The 20,354-nt window shown below is 43.5% G+C and overlaps 1 pseudogene; it reads right to left on the bottom strand.

The window, feature by feature from the left end:
• Nucleotides 1-18,302: 18,302 nt before the first annotated feature.
• LOC142441907 (U5 spliceosomal RNA) lies at nt 18,303-18,426 on the bottom strand (annotated as a pseudogene).
• Nucleotides 18,427-20,354: the final 1,928 nt, after the last annotated feature.

The raw sequence follows: 20,354 nt of genomic DNA, 5'->3' as shown, positions 1-20,354 counted from the left end.
AAATCAAATCAGACTAACATCCAGCTGGCTGATCTTTTGAGTTATGAGCAGAAGAAATTCCTTCCATACATACTGACAATTAATGACCAATCACGCCCAAACTCTCATTATACTGTGTCTTCATATGTTCTTCCCTCTCCTGATTCTTCCTTCCAGAATTCCCAAATACACACACACACACACACACACACACACCAAACAGGAAATCCAAAGAATCTGAGAGAACACAACACACAAAGCACCCATGACCAAGTACACCCCAGGGAGAATGTATGGCAAGAACTCATGGCCCCCACCCAAAGGAAAAAGACCCAGGAAACAGCTGCCTCTGAAGAGTACCAGTACAGGTTTCTTTTTAAAAAACATATCATCACAAAAAGTGGAAACTAAACCACAGGTAAGCCCCTCCCATCCCTAAGTTGTACAGCTCACAGTTCCCAAGAGAGAAAGCCCTTAAAGAGATCAGAACTGGCTCCGAGAAGTCAGTAAGCCCCCACGTATCACAGTGTGGATTCTTCCAGCCTATCTCCCATCTCCAAGCACATCTCTGAGGAGAGCTGGAAAGGAAGAAATGCTGCACTGCCAATGGTAGCAGAGGCTTTTGATTAGGGAGAAGTAAACAGAATGGAAGCCTTGTTTCCTAAATCTCCCAGTTTTCCAAGAAAAAAAATGTAGATTAAAAAGAAGGGGAGTAGAAAGGCTTAGGGTGTTGGCCTACAAGGCTAGGGGAAGGAAGCAAGTGAAACTCAATGGTTTCCACAAGAGAAGAGGGTGCTGTTGCCAAATGAGGCAGGACAGGGGTTCTCTGCACCGCTTACCTTTCTTCTCACCCAACAACACAAGCTGTGGGCTTCATGTAAACGGAAGGCAGAATGGATGTTATGCTCACAAGGTCTCCCTTTTCCAAATTCAACAGCGGGTTTAGCCAATTTAGTCTCTGGCCTGCACTGGTCCTTCTGCCTGGCCAAGTTCTTTCTCATCCTTCAGGACCCAGCTCAGACGTCCCTCATCTGTGAGGCCTCGCTACACTTTCCCAGATAAACTCTATGGTTCCTCCTGTGTTTCCAGAGCCTTCATCCATCGAGGTCTGAAAGTCATGGTCATGTAGTTCTGTGTCTACCTCCCCAAGTAGACTGAGGGGAAGAGTTCATTCAATGCAATATGGTTAATTCCAAACTACCTATCCTAAGGGATAGAATAGAACTGTCCCTATAGGTTTCCAAAGGACTCTTGGTGGTGTAGTGGTTATGGATTGGGCTGTAATCCAAAGGGTCCGTAGTTCAAAGCCACCAGCTACTCCAAGGGAGAAAGACATGGCTTTCTACTCCTGTGAAGAGTTACCATCTCAGAAACTCACAGGAGCAGTTCTACCCTGTCCTATAAGGTCCTCAAGAGTTGGCATTCACCTGATGGCAGTTAATTTAGCCTTTTGTTTGAGTTTCTGAGATTCTGAGGCTGGCTACAGAAAGCCTCATCTGGTGTAGTCGACCTACTAAACTTACAGGTAGCAGTGCAACTAGTAACTCACTATGCCAACAAAGCTCCTTGGAGGAAAAGAACTCACTCAGCATCTCAGAGCTGATTCTGCCTCCTCATAGTGACCCTACAGGACAGGATGCAAATGCCCTTGTGAGTGTCCAAGACTGTAACTCTTTGCGGGAGTAGAAAGCCCCATCGTTCTCCCTTGGAGTGAAACCTCAGTGGATTCGAACTGCCAAGCATTACCACTACACCCCAGGGGGAGAAGAACTGGAACTTGTACATTTCCTTACCTCTAAGGTAATAGATAGGAATCCTGGGTGGTGAAAATGGCTAAACGCTTGGCAAGTAGTTGAATGGATGGCAGTTCAAACTCAACCAGCGGTGCCCCTGAAGACAGGCCCTAATCTGTTTCTGAAAGAGCACAGCCTTGAAATTCCTATGGGACTGCCACAAGTCGGAATCAATTTGAGGGAACCAACAACAACAACAAACAAGCAGAAAGATGACCAGACACTAAGGTGCCAGGACAGATCAGAGGGACCACAGTTCTACAGAGAAGTCTTCATCTGCAGTGGACTGGGGCCTGCACAGCAATAAGAGAAGCTTTGCTAAACCACCAGCACCTCCGCTCTTCTGGGCATTTGGAAAGGCTGCCAGCAGCCTCTTTTCCAGTCTCCTCCGTGTCTCTTTGTGTTTATACCCTGGAGCCAGGGCAGTCTGTCTACACCCAAAGACAGTGGGCAGAAAGCAGTATCTTCTCTGCATTGATTCTTGGCTAGGATACCCAGAGGCTGTTTCTTATAGAAAAGAGTCACTGAATGAGGGGAACTCCAATATATATGATATACGTGTTGTGTGGGTACATATATATCATATATAATGGAGTTCCCCTCATTCAGTGAATATATATATAAATTATTCTGCTATTTTCAAAGACAGTCATTTTAAATATATGCTTGGTCATCCAGAATCCAGAACTACAATCACCACTGATTTAAAAAAGAAAAACCAACTAACTAACAATGACAAAAAGAAAAACTCAGGAAGTTCCTAGAGATGAAGCAGCAAAAGAAAAAGGAAAATGGATCGAAGCGAATGGGCAAGAGAGCAGAAGTTCTTCCCCACCACTTTCAGAGCGCAGGGAAACGGAGGTGTGGATCAGACAAGTATCTGAATGCTGTAATGGGGAAAGGGGAAAGAATTCGTCAGTTTGGGGATCTAAAGCAAACCATATATATTTAAGTATATATATTTCAAGCTATTAACCCAACTGACCAAAGCCTCAACTGGCCGCCCTGTGGGAGAAGCCCAAACCACAGTGGTTAAGAGCCCAAACAGAGTCCCACTCCATAGGCTCCCGCAGCTGTGCAGGCTTGAACAAGCTAGTTAATCTCCCGGCACGACTGTTTATTTAGCTGTAAGTGAGGCTATGAGGCTTAAATGAAGAACTTTGTGCAAAACGATCACAGCCCAGCACCACACAGAGAAAGCACTCAGGAAATTATTAGCAGTCGTGCTCACAGCAGAAGTCTTCATGGCGATTCTCATCACAGTCAGACCGGTGACAAGAGAATGCAGGGAAATCAGGACTAGACAACCTCCCGAACTTCCATACGTTCACCTCCTGTTAATCAGCCGCATTGATCGTTCTCTCTGCAGAAGGCTCAGACATTAGGGAAGCATCCAGTTTGAGTCCGGAGACACCAAGTAGGATCTAAACCCATTGGATTACATTTTGCAACCATTTGGTGGAGACAAACAGGGTTTCACTTCTACTTACTCTGGGCCAGAATACTCAATTGCCAGTAAAACCATACATGCTAGAAACTTCGTTCTTTAAGGTTGAATGGTTCCTTGACTTCAGGAGGCCTGAAAGACTTCCCAACTAAAGATTCCATTCTAGAAGCCACAGCAGAGAGTGGTTACTTGCCTAGCTTACAGTAATGCAGAGGAATACAAAACGCACTCCAAGAGTCTGCCCAGCAGTCAAAATGAAGTACCAGTGTCGGTCACGGCTAGGGAAAGTGCTCCATCCTCAGGGGTTTGGAAAACCTTAGGAAAAACCCTCCTCAATTCTACAGAAGGTTTTCAAGAGCTAAAGATAAGATATTGAAACGTGAGGTGTGTATATTTCCACACATCCAAAGCACGTATAGGATTATTTGTGATGTCCTTGCTCTGCCTATTGTGTTGATGAGGTGCCGACTTGCACAGCCTATGTCTATGTCAGGAGTCAAAGAGGGAAAAGGGAGATCTTGAAGCACCAACAAAACCCAACCAAGTTACAAATATTGGTACCAATCATGCAGAGGATGGAAATCAATTCAAATAGCACATTACCCCCACACTCAGTTTTCTCTGCCTCTAAAATCTGTAATACAGGTTGGCATTTGGGCTAGAACTTTTGTTTTTGTTCTCTCACAACTCCTCAACCTCTATCAATTACAATAAAATTACATATGCATCATATGCACCGATGAAATGGTGATTGTGGAAATATATTTGGTGAGAAAAAAGCCATCCTCAAATTAAAAATGCTGGAGTGAACAAAATGCTGGTGATAGTTGAGAGATGGCCTAATATGTAGCTCTCTCCGTATTACATGTGTATGCATATCAAATATATATATTTACCCACCTGGGTATAAATTCATATATATATATGAGAGAGAAAGAGAAGGATGAGTCAAAAAGTATTGCTACAAAATTATATAGACCTCTATTAAACGAAATATTATGCTACAAAATACCAAAATGTGAAGACATTGTTTCTCTACACATCTCCATTTAGGGCTATCCTCTTCTGAAGGTTGGGTTTCCAGCTCTCTAACCCTTCCCCCACCAAATTAGGAGCTCTTGGCTCTTCCCATGCCAAAGAGGCAGTCTCCACATCCTTAAGCAGGGATACAGGAAAATGTTTACTTGAGCTGTTAAATATGCAAAAGCATCGCAGCGTGTGGATCATCAGCAACTATGGATAAGACTGAGAAGAATGGAAACTCCAGAGCACGTCATTGTGCTCATGAAGAACCTGAACCTGAATCCAGAAGCTCTTGTTCGAAGGCAACGGCGGAATACCGCATGGCCTAAAATCAGGGGCAGTGTATGGCAGGGTTGTATCCTCTCACCAGGCTTACCCAATTTGTGTGCTGAGCAAACGGATGGAGAACCTGGATTATGAGAAGACATCCGCAGCAGAAATGAAGGAAGACTCGGTGACCTTTGGTATGCCGATGGCACCACCTTGCTTGCTGAAAGTGAGGAGAGCTTGAAGCACTCGTTGATGAAGCTCGGGGAGTGCAGCCTGCAGTATGAATTATAACTCAATGTTAAGAAAACCAAATTCTTCAAAACTGAACAAATAGGTAACATTATGCTAAATGGAAAAAAATTTTAATTTGTCAAGGATTTCATCTTGCTTGGATACATAATTAACACTGACGGAAGCAACCATCGGGAACGCAAACGACACACTTGAATGGGTAAAACTGCTGTACAAAGTGCCCTTTTCAAAGGGTTGAAGGGCAAGGACGCTACTTTGAGGCCTAAGCTCAATGCCTCACATGCGTGTGAAAGTCAGACACTGAATAAAGAGCGCAGAAGAACGGAAGCCTTTGAATTATGGTGCTGGTGAGCAATATTGAAAGTTCTATGAACTGCCAAAAAAATCAAACACATCTGTCTTGGAAGAAGTACAACTAGAATGCTCCTAAGAGGCAAAGATGGTGTGCGACTTGGTCTCATGTTCTTCGAACATGTTATCAGGAGAGGCCGGTCCCTGAAAAAGGACATTATCCTGGTTTAAATAAATAAAAAAAAAAGAAGTGGGTAGGGGAAGAGCCTTACCAAGATGGATGGACACGGTGGCTGCGATGGTAGGCTCAAGAGTAGTGATTATTGCATGTGCAGACAGCACAGACCCTGGCAGTGCTTTGTTTTGCTGTAAACGGATTACCATGTGTTAGAGCTGACTCGACAACAGTGAACAACAACAAAGGCTGAAAAGCGTGTTCCTTTTACATGTGCTTGCGTTGAGACTAAAAGACATCGGAAGGAGCAAGATCAAGAGTGCAGGGTGAATGGGGTGAGGTTTCCCAACCAAATGCTCCCAGGACAGCTCTTGCTACTCTTGAAGAGTAAGCAAGTGCACAGTTGCAAGAGAAAAAACAAACAAACAAACAGACTCCTTCACCTAACTTTCTTTTTTCACACGAACGCAGTCTTCAGTTATCTTAAAACTTCTTCTTAATAAGCCTCTCTAATGTTTTTAAAGAATTTCTACCAAAATTATCCCTTTGGATTTGATTAAACCTTTTTTATAAGGCACTATAACAAGACTATCAGAGCCCTGCTGGTGTCGCGGGTTACAGGTGGTACTGCAAACCCCATAGGTCAGCAGTTTGGAACCACCAGCTGCGCTGAGGGAGAAAGATGGAACTTTGCACTCCTGTAAAAAGTTATGGTCTCAGAAACTCACAGGGGCAGTCTTAGTCGATCTTATAGGATCACTGTGAGTCAGAACTGCCTTGACACCGGTGAGTCCGTTTGGTTTTAGCAAGACTTCGAAGAGAAATACTGAAAGAACTTGCCTGAAATCATCTACCAATCACAAAGTCATGTATAAATGCATTTTGTGTAGAATAAACCCATGCATGAGTGAACTGGAACCTGAGTAGCAATATTTTTTTTACTTAGTCTGGCAAATAAAAGTGGAATGTATAGATTTCCACATACAAATGTATCTGTATGTGTGTACCTATATGCATATACATTGAGGAATGGTCATGTGTGGACAATATGTGTGTGTTCTTGTGGAGCTTCATGTTCACAGAAGAATTTGTCTCCTGAGCCCTATCTTTAGCTGACATATGGCCTTGTTTTAGGAAACATGTTTTCCATTTATATGGTTTATTATCCCCTAGTTGTCTCCTTCCTCAAGGAAAGAAATGTTAAACCTATAGCTCCTTCCCTCCACCCTGCCAGATCACCTGCCATTACTGGGAAAAGCCAAGTCCTCCCCACTCTTGCAAAACCATGACTCACACCAACTACTCTATAGAGAGCCCAAGCCCATCTGGTCCTCAGTGACTCTGTTGATCCCACTTTTTCCTCCAAAGAAACTTTCACTGTCCAAGTAGATTGGGGGTGAGGGTAGGAAGGCTTAGGCAGGGCATATTTATAGGACATTTGGCATCTGGACCCAATAGTACCTTGTAATAAAGTGCCTCATATAGCCAACAATTGAGACACAGCCCTGTGTTCACAGTAAAAGTCATCTGTCTCCCTGTATCACAGGGTCTCTTCAGTGGGTGCTGGATGCAAGCTCTGGCTTGAGTCCTTTCTCTTGGGAAAGCGGAACACCCTCTAGGTGGTATAGAGTCTGTGTTCCTCTCTGTGCTCACTCTTCTATGAGGAGCAGATGCATGGAGGTGCCTTGCCTGGATTCTCCATCCGGCTTTAGTTTGAGGGATTGACCCTGAGAACAAAGGGTAGTGTCTTCTCCATATTTCAGTTTTGCATTACCCAACTTTCCTCAGTCCCTTGAGAAGAAAGAAAAAGGAGTTTTCTCACCCACAGAACCACCATCCCATGTCCAGCCATCCAGCCACACTGTGAGTAGAAGTCTGTCTACTGGTTACTCATGGTCTATCCTACACATGCTCTATCCTTAATATGCCTCTACAATTCCATTCTGCATAATTATATCGCCTCTAGGATCCTTCCTCACACCCTCAATCACCCGACCTCAGCCCAGAAACACCCTCCATGTGTCACGGAGTCCATGAACCTTCTGCACTCTCATCAAAGCCCTGTGACCCTAAGATGATGGGAGACGACATCACTCATTGATTTCATCATCACCTGATGCTTTTTCCAGTAATCTCTTATCCAGAAGAAAACTGGTGGATTTTGAAGCTAGAGGTAGGGTCCTAAGAATTCAATCCCAGCTGAAGGGGAGTCATTTGGGAGTGGAGGGATTGTGTGTGTGTCCTTTTTCTACCATCCCTATACTAGCCACCAACTTCATCCCAGCAAACCAGGAGTTGGGACAGGTGGCCATTGGGAAGGGCTTCTCCAGAAAGACTCGGCTAAGTGTTCTGGCACCACTTCCACTCCTGACCTCTCCCAGAGCCACACATGGAGACTCTCTCTGCTCCCACGTGGAGGCTGGGCTTCTGCACTCTGCATGATGGGGAGCCGGGAGACAAACGGCACTCCACGGCCAGGGGGCCTCTGTGTGCTTCCCCGAGGCACCACCAAGAAGCTAAAGTACCTGGAACCCAGAGGCAAGCAATCAAAGCACTTTTGGCAGGAATGCAAGGGTCACCAGGAAGCTAATTTAGGTCCCGCCTGGCTGATTTGGGTCTGGAAGAATCAGAGAAAGAACAAGAAAATTATGCAGTGAATTGTCAGAAGGCAGGAAAGACCCAAGGCCTTGGTCTTAATCATGTTCCATGTGAAGAAGTTCTGGCATGGTGCATGCATGAACCCTGCCAAACCTTGAGTAATGGGAACAAACAAAAGGGGAAAGAGAGGGAGGGCTGAAGGCAGTGGGGGGCGGGGGGAAGGAAATCAGACTGTGTCTCCGTGGTGCCAAACATCTGGGTAAACTGTAGAATAGTTAAGTCAATAGCCAGCCACTTTGCCTATAGAATAATAAACATCTCATCTGAAAATGCACGGGTTGCACTGCTGTGATCTGGTTTTGTTTTGCAGTATTTGTGCAGATGTTTGAAGGTTGCTTGAGGGCATAGCCAAGGTTTATTTCTCTTTCAGGTGTCTCTACCTTCCAGCACTAAGTGTGTGTCTGGTACCTGTAGCCTACATATGTTTGAGGATGGCAGCGGGGGTGGAGGTGGGGGATGGAGAGGTGGGGACCAGTATTAGGAAGGGAGAAAACCACATAGGGATTACCCCCAAATGCTTAATTATAAAATGGCCAAATAAGCTACTGTAGCAAAACGATGGCCATTTTGATGACAAAAGAAGACACTAGCCCAAGAAAGCGGGTCATATGGTCACCACACTTAATGGCCAGTTGATAGATGAAAGAATGAAGTACTGAAAAGAAACTTATGCAAAAATCGTGTCATCGATAGAGTTACAACCATAAAAAATGGCAAGGGTGGCTGCTGAAGCTGTTTATGTGTCACCAAACCCACGTAGCATTTGGTTCCTTGCAGTGGAGGTTTATGATCATGGCTTCATAAGACATCCCAGCTGATGGACCTAATACCATGTTTCACACTTCTGTTTTACCCCCAAGTTCAATGTGTAGTGTCTGTGACACTAAACATTGGCATTCAGCCACCCAAGACATAACAATTAAGCTCTCTTCATTTGGAACTTCAGAAAAGGTGTCAGAGAAAGAGGGAGGAAGCTATGGAATAGGTGACTAGTTGCCTTGACGACCAACTCTTTCCTTTGTCATGAGAACCAGAAAAGCCAGACGTTGGTCAACATTTTGATCAAGGATTGTATAGAGGAATCCTCGTCAAAGTTTGGAAAATGCATTTACAATTTTCAAAATCTCTTGGAATTGAGACTCCCTGGAACCATGGAGGCCCTTGAAGCTATTACTCTGAGTTAATCTTTAAACCTAGACTTAACCTGTTCCCTGAAGTCTTCTTAAAACCAAACAAGAGTATAGCTTAACTAGTTGATGAAAAAAGAAGTCTGCCTTGACCCTTATGTTCTTTTAAGATTTGTCTCAATTGGATCACATAGCAACTCAAAAGATGAGATAGATAGGTGAGGTAGGGATGGGGATGGGAGGAAGGGAGGAGGGGCTCAGGGGGAACAAAGAGTGAATGTAGGAGCGGGGATGGAGCACTAAAACTGACGATGGTTACACAACTCATTTTAAAAAACGATGTAACCAGGGCCGGGGGAATTTTTCTAAATGAATTGTGGTAATGATTGTACAACTCTTCTCCATATGACTTAACTATTGAATTGTGTGATGTGTGGACTAAATGCCAAGCAATCTGTTTTTTACAAAAGGACTGGATGGAACCTTACTGGAAAGTGAGGTGTGTTAATAGCAGAGGGACAACCAAGAAAAAGAGGGAGGGACGGTTATCCAACCCAAGAATGTAATCAATGCCACTTAGCTGTCTGTGTAGAGACTCTTGAATCGGGGTATATTTTGCTGTGTATATTCTCAACAGCAGCAAAACAAAATTTCTAAAAAGGAATTGTCCTTGCTGTTACATTCCAAATCCTGTAAGTTAAGCATGTTTGGAGAGCATGAGGGAGGAACAGTGGAAGGTCAGTGTGGCCGGAACGGAGGGGGTGTGGGGTGCTAGGGAATGCAGGAAGACTGGCGATGGAAGAATGTGGTGGGACCAGAATGAACATCTTGGAATTCAAGGGTGATGAGGAGCCATTGGAGGCTTGGCCTGTCTGGTGATAAAATCAGCTCGTCTACCAGGTTGCTCTGACTCCATGTGGAGAATGAACTGCAGTGGGTACGAGGGTGGCATCAAGGTTTTATGGTCGTTCAAGTGCAAGTGTATGGCAACTCGGGCTCAGCGGTGGTTGAAGAGGAGAGGAAGAGAGGAAGCTGGTTTCAGGATAAATGCTGCAAATCGAGTTGCCAGATGTTCCGAATGCCAATGAGGTAAAGTGCCATGGAATTTTCCTGAGTTGAGCACTGGAGCTGCCAGCTGAGTGGACTGCAGCATCCTTTCCTGGGCAGGGAACCTTGGAGGGAGGGACTGTTATGAGAGGCCCTCGCTGCCTTTCTTCTAGGAAAGAGTCACCCACAAGCCTCAGTCCCTCCCTTCTATCCCTTCCCACTGTTTACCAATGGCACCTGGCACCACCTGTAAGTGAGTTTATTAATAGAGCTATCTAGTTAATGTTTATCTCCTTCACTTAGATTGTTAGCTCCCAGAGGTCAGGGTTCTGCCATGTCCAGCGACAGAGCTACAGAGCATAGCATCTAGAACAAAATATGGCTGAATAAAGATTTGCTGGAGAGAAAGTCATAATAAAATCCATCCACCTCTGGGAAGCTGATCTTCATCAGATTAGCAGGCGATTGAATGGGGGAAGAAGTGGTCTCTTTAACGAAAGCTCTGATAAACTCGAAGACCCATTAGCAGAAAGAATGAAACCAGATTTATACATCATACCTGCCCAAAAATTACCTCGAAATGAATCAAAGATTTACATGTTACAATTAAACTATCAAGAGCCTAGACAATGATACTGGGACGAAATTAGGGGATCTAATTTGGGCCATCAATAGCTTATCAACCACCATTTGGCTGCATGCTTGTCATACTGTGGTGTCTACTGTGTGGCGTGAGGCTAAAGACTGTGTCACTGTACTTCAAATGCCAGCAGGGTCACTCAAACTGAACTGGTTTACACAGGTCTAGACCAAGAGCAGACTGCAAAGAAGGACCATGCTGTCCACTTCAGAGGAATTAGCCATTGAAAATCCTACGGATAGCATTGAAACATTGTCAGTTACTGAAAATCCAATGAATAGAAATAGCACAACGTCAAGATACGGCCAGAAGATGCGACCCTGGGGTTGCAAGGCACTTCAACTATGACTGAGGAGAAGCGGCCATCTCCAAGCAATCGACCATAACGCCATCAAGGGAGTAGAGCTCTGGGGAGGAAAGCCTTTGGGATCTTCATCTGTGAGGGGTGCTCGACTCTAAATGAAAATAACTACAAATATCCATTAATAACTGGAACTTGGAATGTACAAACCATGAGTTTAGGGAACTAGGAAGTTGTCAAAATTGAAATGGAACACACACGGGAAGAGACTGTGCAGACCCACAGGTCCAGGCAATGCCCCAAGGCAGCATTCACAAGCCGTGCAGTTGGGGCCCGGCAGCAAGCAACCTCTGTGTCATGGCTTGTGAGCTGGGTAGGCACACCAGTGTCCCAACACCGAGATCAGCAGGCTGCTGCCACTGGTCTCAGGTCATCATTCCCTTTCTCCCTGTCACCTGCAACCAAGACACAAAGTCACCCCTGCTTAAGAGCTAAGTAGCCTGCTCTCACCACCACCACAGCTTGCTTCCTGTGGTGCTTCAGTGCTGCCCACCACCCCCTCGATGTACCCTTGACAGCACAGAGCCATACAGAGTGCAGGGCCATGGGGGCGTGCAGGGCCCACACTGCTAGCTTGGGCAGAGTCCATCCCAAGGCCTTCAAGAACTCGTGATCTGAAGAGGCACCGAGAACAAGACGCAGCACAGGCCAGCATAGACACCCAGGAAAGGTGGTTCTGCGGACCTGCAGCTTTGCGGCAATCCGCCCACTTCCCTGAAAGGCCCTTGTCTAGAAAGCACCTGGTTCTGTTTGCAGCGATGCAGTGGTTTATAGCGTCTCAGCACCACTGCTGGTTTCAATATTCTAGGCATTAGAAGGCTGAGATGGACTGGTCTGGGCCATACTGCATCAGAAAATAATGTGGTTTCCTATGCTGGGAAGGACACAATCAAAATGAATGGTGTGGTAATCATCATCAACTGAGTCATTTCAAGCTCTTTCTTGAAGAACAATGCTATCTGAAATAGGATTCTATCTGCATACAAGGAAATCCAGCGAATGCACCTAGTTTTCAAATTGATGCACCAACGACCTAAGCCAGGGAGGAAGAATTCTAATGTTTTCAGTTGGAAATCATTGGAATGCAAAAGTTGGACATAAAGAGGAAGGAACAGTCATTGGAAAATATGGTCAACTTCATCATACATATGTTTTTTCAACACAAACATCAACTATACATATGGATTTCTCCAAAGGGAATCCACAGAAATCAAACTGACTACATCTGTGGGACTTGACAATGGAGAAGCTCAAAATCAGCTGCTAAAACCAGGTCAGGAGTTGACTGTGAAATACTCATATGAAAAAGAGAGGCAAGAAAGAAAATATCGAGGTGGATGTCAGAAGAGACTCTAAAATTTGCTCTTGGTATCAGCCATGATATCCCTTGTTCCATGTCCTCTTTGGAATCAAGCCTAAACCGCAGCTTCTTGACAATGTCCTGCTGCAATCATTGTTGGGAATCTTCAGCAAACAATTTCTTACATAGGATAACAACGATATTGTTCCATAATTTGAGCGTACTGTTGGGTCACCTTTCTTTGGAATGGGTATAAGTATTCATCTCTTCCAGTCAGTTGGCCAAGTAGCTATCCTCCCAATTTCCTGACACAGACATGTAGGTGCTTCCAGTACTTTGCTAGCTTTTCAAAAATTTCTATTGGGATTCCATCAATTTCTGTAGCCTTGTAGTTGACCTACTTTCAGTGCCTCTTGAACTTCCTCTTTCAGCTCCACTGGCTCTTGCTCTTATGCTACCTTCTGAAATGGTGGGATGTCAATGAGTGCTTCTTGGTACAATGACTATATTCTTTCCATTTTCTTCTGATGATTTCTGCATCGTTAAATGTTTTGCCTACGGAATCTTTCAATATCATAATGCCAGTCTTTAATGTTTCCTTGAGGTCAGCACATTTAAAATATGCTGAATGTGCGCTGCCTTTTTTGTTTCCTGGCAGCAGGAGCTCCGGACAGGTGAGTCCTATCGAGTCGCCCGTTTCCCACCTCCTGTCTTTTTTGTTTTCTAACTCTAGATCTTCACATGTTTCATTACGATTCTTTCCTTTGTCTTCTCAACAAAGTCTTTACAATTCTCTTCAGCTCTTCCACTTCCCCATTGCTTCCATTTGCCTTAGCTTCTCCATGACGACGAGCAAGTTTAAGTCTCTTCTGACACGCATGCTGATCTTTTCTTTCTTGTCTTTTTAAGGACCTTTTGCCTCCTCATGGATGATATTCTGGATGTCCTCTCACGACTCATCAGGTCTTCTGTTATTAATGTTCAAATCTGTTCTTGAGATGTCAAAATTCAGGTGGGATAGACACAAGGTCATGTTTTGGCTTTGGTCTACTTGTTTTAATTTTCTTTGGCTTCAACTTGAACTTAAATGTGAGCAATTGGTGTTCTGTTCCACAGTCAGCCCCTAATCTTATTGTAGCTGTTGATATTGAACTTCTCCATTGTCACTTTCCACAGATGTAATCTATTTGATTTTTGTGCATTTTGTCTGGAGAAGCCCACATATATAATTGCCTTTTGTGTAAAGGTATGTGTTATGAACACATCATTGGTCTTACCAATTATGTCATATTCAGCTTCCTTTCTATCACCAAGACCATATTTTTCAACTACTGTTCCTTCCTCTTTGTGTCCAACTTTTGCACTCCAATCACCAATAATTTTCAATTCTCCTTGATTGAATGTTTGATCAATTTCAAACTGAAGCATTGGTAGAATTCTTCAACTTCTTCATTACTGTTGTTGTTAGGTGCCAGCAAGTCTGCTCCAAACCTATGCACAACAGAAAACACTGCACGGTCCTGTGCCATCCTCACAATTGCCCTTTGTCTGAGCCCTTTGATGCAGCGTTGGGTCAATCCATGTCATTGAGGGCCTTCCTCTTTTTTACTGCCCTTCTACTTTGTCAAACATGATGTCTTTTTCCAGAGACTGATGTTTCCCGACAATATGTCCAAAGTATGCAAGGTGAAGTCTTACTATCTTTGCCTCTGAGGAGCACTCTGGCCTTACTTCTTCCAATACAAATCCGTTTATCCTTTTGGCTGTCCATGGTACTTTCAATATTCTTCTCCAGCACAATTCAGATACATTGATTGTCCTATGATCTTCTGTATTCCATGTCTAATTTTCACATGAATATGATGCAATGCAGAAAACCAGGGCTTGGGCCAGGTGCACCTTAGTCCTCAAAGAAACATCCTTGCTCTTCAATATTCTACAAAGGTCTTGGGCAATGCATCTTGATCTCTTGACTGCTGCTTCCATGTACATTGATTGTGGATCCAAGCAAGACAAAATCCTTAATACATTCAACCTTTTCTCTGTTTATCATAATTTTACCTATTAGCCCAGTTGTGACGATTTTAGTCTTCCACACATAGAGTTGTAAGAATAAATTTGAATAATAGTTATATTTATTTGATTTCCTTGTGTTGGATAAATAGTATCCTATCACAGATAGCATTACACTTAAAGAAAGACCTTAAAATATTTTTTGACAATGAATGCAACCCATTCCTCTTGATTGTGTCATTAGGCATAGCCATATTATTATCTTAATTAAAATGGCCAATATCGATCTATTTCAGCTCACTAATTAATTAAGATGTCAATCTTTATGTATTCTATTTCATTTTTTTATTACTTCCAATTTTCCTAGACTCCTGCTTCATACATTCCAAGTTCTGATTATTAATTGATGTTGGCAGCTGTCTCTTCTCATTTTGAGTCCAGCACCATCAGCACAGAAAAATCCCGAAGACTTTACTCCCAAAGGCTCTACTCTATTCATATCACCATGCTTGACTCTACTTTGAGAAGGCAGCTCCTCCTCGGTCATATTTTGGGTGCCTTCTGTCACACGGGGCCCAGTCTCTGGCCCTCTCTCTGACAATGTCCAGTTTCCATTTTCCACCCTAGTTTAGTGAGTAACACCTGGAGTCCTGAAAGTTTGCAGGCAGCCGTCTAAAAGGCAGCTGTTGTTCTCTACTCAGATGGAGTAAAAGAGAATGAAGGCAGTCAAGGAAGGAATTTGTTCACAGGCCTGACAGCCCACATGAACATGGGTTTCTTCTGACATAAGGCCAGAGGTACTAAATGGCTCTTGGCAAACACTGCCAATCATTCTGACAAGGTATACAGTAGAAGATGACAGTCAGAATGGGATAAATCATAGAACACACTCAAAGTCATAAAGAAGACTAGATTTACTGGGCTGATAGAGACGAGGGGTCCCCTTCCCCCATCCCACCCTGAGACTGTCATCTTAAAATACTTTTTTACATTTAGGAGAACATGTTTTAAGTCTTAAAAAAGACAACACAAAGACCCAGACACATCATCTGAATGAGATCTCTCAAAAGTAAGTTCCAGTTCAAATATTCTTAGATCATAATGACTTTCCTTCATAACACCAGGTGAGCTAGAATCGACAAAATCAGAAGGCAGTGTTCAAAGAAAGACTTCTGAACTGAAGAACTATTTTGACCTCACCCTAGGACTAGAGGTTTTCCACCATGCCCAAATGTCCAACCCACTGAATTCTATATTCTTGAACATATTTGTATCATCAGAGAGGCAACATGTCAGATAAAGCAGTCTAGGCTTATTGCCTTGGATCTTTAAGGAGGCAGCTACCACATCACTCCTATTACAGCGCCAGGCATGTACCAGATGTCCTTATTTTTCTTGGACTACACATTAAAGTTCTACCACTCCATGACTCATTTTCAGTTCTCTACTTTTTTTCCATGTCTGTCCCCAGTCCTCAAGGTTTGGCATGTGGCTTACAGTCAGCAAGCCAGATCAGCTTTGTGCTTCACATGAGTAAATCTGCTGTTCTCTATGTTTTTGTTGTTGTTGTTGTTGTGCGTCATCAAGTCAATCCTGACTCAAAGTCACCCTACGTACAACTGTACAAAACCCTATCCAGTCAGGCACTGTCTTCACAATCTATGTTTGAGGCCACTGTTGGAGTCACCGTATCAATCCATCTTATTGAGGGGCTTCCTATGACAAGAAACTGAGTTTTACTCTCTCCTTTCCTCTTTGCTTCTGCCACACCCGTATCAAAGATGGAACTCTGGAATGCCCTCTGGAAAGGTTGTTGCATTGCCAACAGCTCTGTGATTCCATGGTAGGCGTTTCCAAGTCCAACAGTTACCCTGACCTTTCCTCCCTTCGTGCTAAGAGGAAAAAGAGATAATAGATAAAAGAAACTGACAGATAACCCCAAATCCCACGCTATTCATTAATTAAAAACTTCCAAGCTACTAACAAGAACCAGAAAACATCCTGGAACTGTTTTAAAATCTTTGCATTCCAGCCAGATTGGTGTACAATTGTAACACTCTCAACACTAACTCTGTAGAGCCTTGCCTCATGCCAAGGGTTAGTCTGTGCCCAAAGGAGAGCTCCTAAGACCCAAAACAGAAACAAGAATCATAAGTTCAACAATCATTATCCCAGATACTGGATAGACGCATGTATAAGCAGAGTTTTTCAGCACATTTTACATGCTCTTTTATTTATTTTTAAATCATTTTATTGGGGGCTCATACAACTCTTATCACAATCCATACATAAATCCATTGTACCAAGCACATTTGTACATTTATTGCCCTCATCATTCTCAAAACATTTGCTTTCTACTTGAGCCCTTGGTATCAGCTCCTATTTTTCCCTTCCGTCCCCCTGCCCCCGCCCTCCTGAACCCTTGATAATTTATAAATTATTATTATTTTGTCATGTCTTACACTGTCTGATGTCTCCCTTCACCTACTTTTCTCTTATCCATTCCCCAGGGAGGGGGTCATATGTATCTCCTCGTAATAGGTTCCCCCTTTCTACCCCGCCTTCCCTTCACCAACCCAGTATCACCACTCTCACCACTAGTCCTGAAGGGTCCATTTGCCCTGGATTCCCTGTGTTTCCAGTTCCGATCTGTACCAGTGTACATCCTCTGGTCTAACCAAATTTGTAAGGTAAAATTGGGATCATGATAGCTTGGGGGAGGAAACATTTAATAACTAGAGGAAAGCTACATGTTTCATCATTGCTACACTGCACCCTGACTGGCTCATCTCCTCTCTGCAACCCTTCTGTAAGGGGATGTCCGTTGCCTACAGATGGGTTTTTAGCACATTTTCTATGCAGTTTTAGTGGTAAAATTAGATGCCTCGGCTGATATTCGGGTCAGCTTATTCTCGAGTATATATAGTATATTACTGGTAAATGCTATGCAATGTTCAAATAAGAATATTCTTCCGTTCCATGTTCCTTACTGTATCGGCTCTTCAACCACCAGTCTTTGGACATACTCTGCCTCCGCCCTTTGCTTGAGATGGCCCTTTACCTACTATAAGTGCATTAATATGACTTTCCTATGGAATTGGAGAAACCAAATTTTTCACACAAATATAGTGTCCCCTATTCATTCTTCCTTCTTTCTGCTCTTTCCTTCTGTTCGTATTTTCCTTCTTTCTTGGCCTCTTACAAATTTGCAACTTGTAACGTGTTCTAGGTTCTCTCTTGACCTGCATGAGGCTGATTTGAGCCTTGTCTTCTCTCATGGAACTCTTGTTCATTGAACCTTGCAGTCACATTGATAACTGTTATCTTTGACCAACAAATTCTTTGCTGTTTGTACTGTGTCTAAATTTGTTCTTATTGAAAATGTGGTCCAAATTTTCTTTACTCAAACCTTACCTAACTTAAAGAAAAACTTCTAATGCAAACAGGGAATACCTAGATGTGTCTTCCAAGCCTAGTCTAAAACCTCTCAGCTAGACATCTGAAACCGATCTGACCATGAACTGACTTTAGTAATACCTCACTGACCATATTCTCTACCGTCATTCCCCATAGCTATGATACTGTTCATACAGAAGTCTGTTCATGGCACACATGTGCTAGAAAATGTCCCTCCCACTTACTCATCTCAGGATAAAAACAAAATACTCACAATGGCCTAAAAGACACTACACAATCTGTACCCCATGTCCAATGACCTTGATGACCTCATTTCCTTCACTGATCCCTCCATCCTGAACACAGTGGTCTCCTGAGGTTTCTCAAACAGATCAGGCATGCCCAGACTTCAGGGTTTTTAGATAGCCATTCCTCTGCCTCTGATGGTCTTCTCCCAAATCACCTTCATTTTGCTTAAATATTGTACCTGGATCACTTCATTTACGATGTCAGCCTCCAACCATCCCCCTGACCCTCTTATTCTGTGTTGTTCTTCAAAATCTAATTCTAACACATTATGTGAGTTATTTCCCTCCATGGAAATCTTTAGTAAAAGGCGAAAGATTTATACAATTTGAAGAGAAATCAAAGTATGTGAGTTATTTATATAGTATGTTATCATTTATTTCTGTCTCCCCTGCTTAGAACTTAAGATCCTAGAGGGCAAGAATTTTCATCTGTTCTATTCAGTGATGAACTATTGGTACTTAACGCAGTGCCTGGTATATAATATTATTGAATTAGTAGATTAATGAATAAGAACCCAAACTCTAGGTTGGAATCTCAGCTTCACTTTTCACTATCTGTGTGACTTCAAGCAACCTTCTTAAATTTTAAAACATGTCTCCCTATAGATAACATTGGGGAGGGGGGCAGATAGAGTTGTAACTATTTCCCAGGATAGTTAATAAGAAGAAACGTTGTATGCTTAACACATTTCCTGGAATACAGAAAGAACTCTACGTCTGGTATCTATTTCTTCAGCTTGGGTAGAAAAATTAGAATTTTGGAAATAATCAAAAAGCCACCTGGACCAAAGCCTGGTGAATAAAAGTAGTAACAGTATCTCTGCTCAAAATCAAGATGTGCAGATAATGCAATTTGAGTGTTTCTTTTTTGTGGTTCAGAAATTCATCCTCCAAAACAATTCTGGGAAAGAAGAAACACGCTATAGCCATTGGTTAAGCAGTGGTCCTCCCAATGAGGCTACTTTGAAAGGCAACACCCATTCGGCTGCATAGGTTTTGACCTTGTGAATCCAATGGAGTCCCAAGAGTAGAACTGAAGGGACCTCAAAGGTCCTCTGCTGTACCTCCTCCATCACCAATACACTTCACATTGCTTTGCTGGCAAGGAGAGCCAAGCATTCTCTAAGTATCTGGGTCAAGAACCTCTGAGGAGAGAATGCCGAAGAGGCTTATGGAAAGGATGTCACAGAAAGTGATACCCTGAACCAGACCAAGCAGTAACCTGAGTGCCATGAAGGTCTAGAAACCCAATCTGGGGAGTAGCAATCAGAGATGAAAGAGTTCACCTACAGAATAGACTTTCTGGGGCCTAGAGGGCAGGGAGGAGGGGAGGAATTATCTTTTCGAATGGCCTGGCCGGGGTCAGACCCAATCCAGGGATACATATGTTAGCCAACTAAAAAGAAGGGGAAAAGAGTAGGGGGGGGCGAGACATGGATATCAGGAGAATAGGGCACTAACCCACCCAAGGGGAGGGTGTTGTTTATATCCACAGGAGAGGGAGAACGGGACCAGGCTTTAACCCAGTGTGCCAAGACATGAATGCAACATGTCAGCATGAAGCAGGGAACCAATAGAGAGGTCCACCGGCCCGGCCAATTCCAACTACGTGGATATCTCCCCTCCTCACAGAAGAATTCACTTCAGAGGACAGCACTGAAGCTACAGCTCAGGGAGAGGAACACATTTGATCAGAACACAGGAGCAAATGAAGACAGAAGAAGTGAGAGTGGAAAACATCCTGGCCCACCAAGCCCCAGGAGGATATTCCTGCTCAGAGCAGTCAAAGCACAGAGAGGACCACAGGGCCGGCCCCACCATGAGACACAACATCTCTCACTGACCCACAGCCCTACAGGTGAGGGACAACCCTGGAGTCACAGGGAGGGAATTGTGCCCGATCTGACCCCACCACACTGAGGTGAAACAGTAAAGGGGTGCAACAAAACAGCAAGGGGAGGGGAGCAATGAAGTCCTCTGGGAATATCAAAAATAGACTGTGGGGCCAGGGTGTGGTACCCCATCACACTTGACCAGAAAACACTCCTAAAGGTCAACAGACAGACCTTGAACTATTTATAGACTTTTCTTTTTTTGTTGTTGATTTTTCTTATTGTTGTTGTTTTTTGTTTTGCTGATTGGTTTTGCTCTGTCTTTTTTTGTCTCTCCATGTCTATCTAGATAAGATAGGTGGGATAAAAAATCCGGAGGAGAAAACAATGGGACTGAGTGCTCCATGGGCACATGGGGAAAAGGGAGGTGGAGGAAAGGAAG

This window comes from Tenrec ecaudatus, chromosome 2 (assembly GCF_050624435.1).
Source record: "Tenrec ecaudatus isolate mTenEca1 chromosome 2, mTenEca1.hap1, whole genome shotgun sequence".
NCBI classification, from domain to species: domain Eukaryota; kingdom Metazoa; phylum Chordata; class Mammalia; order Afrosoricida; family Tenrecidae; genus Tenrec; species Tenrec ecaudatus.
This window is presented reverse-complemented; position numbering and strand designations above follow the sequence as displayed.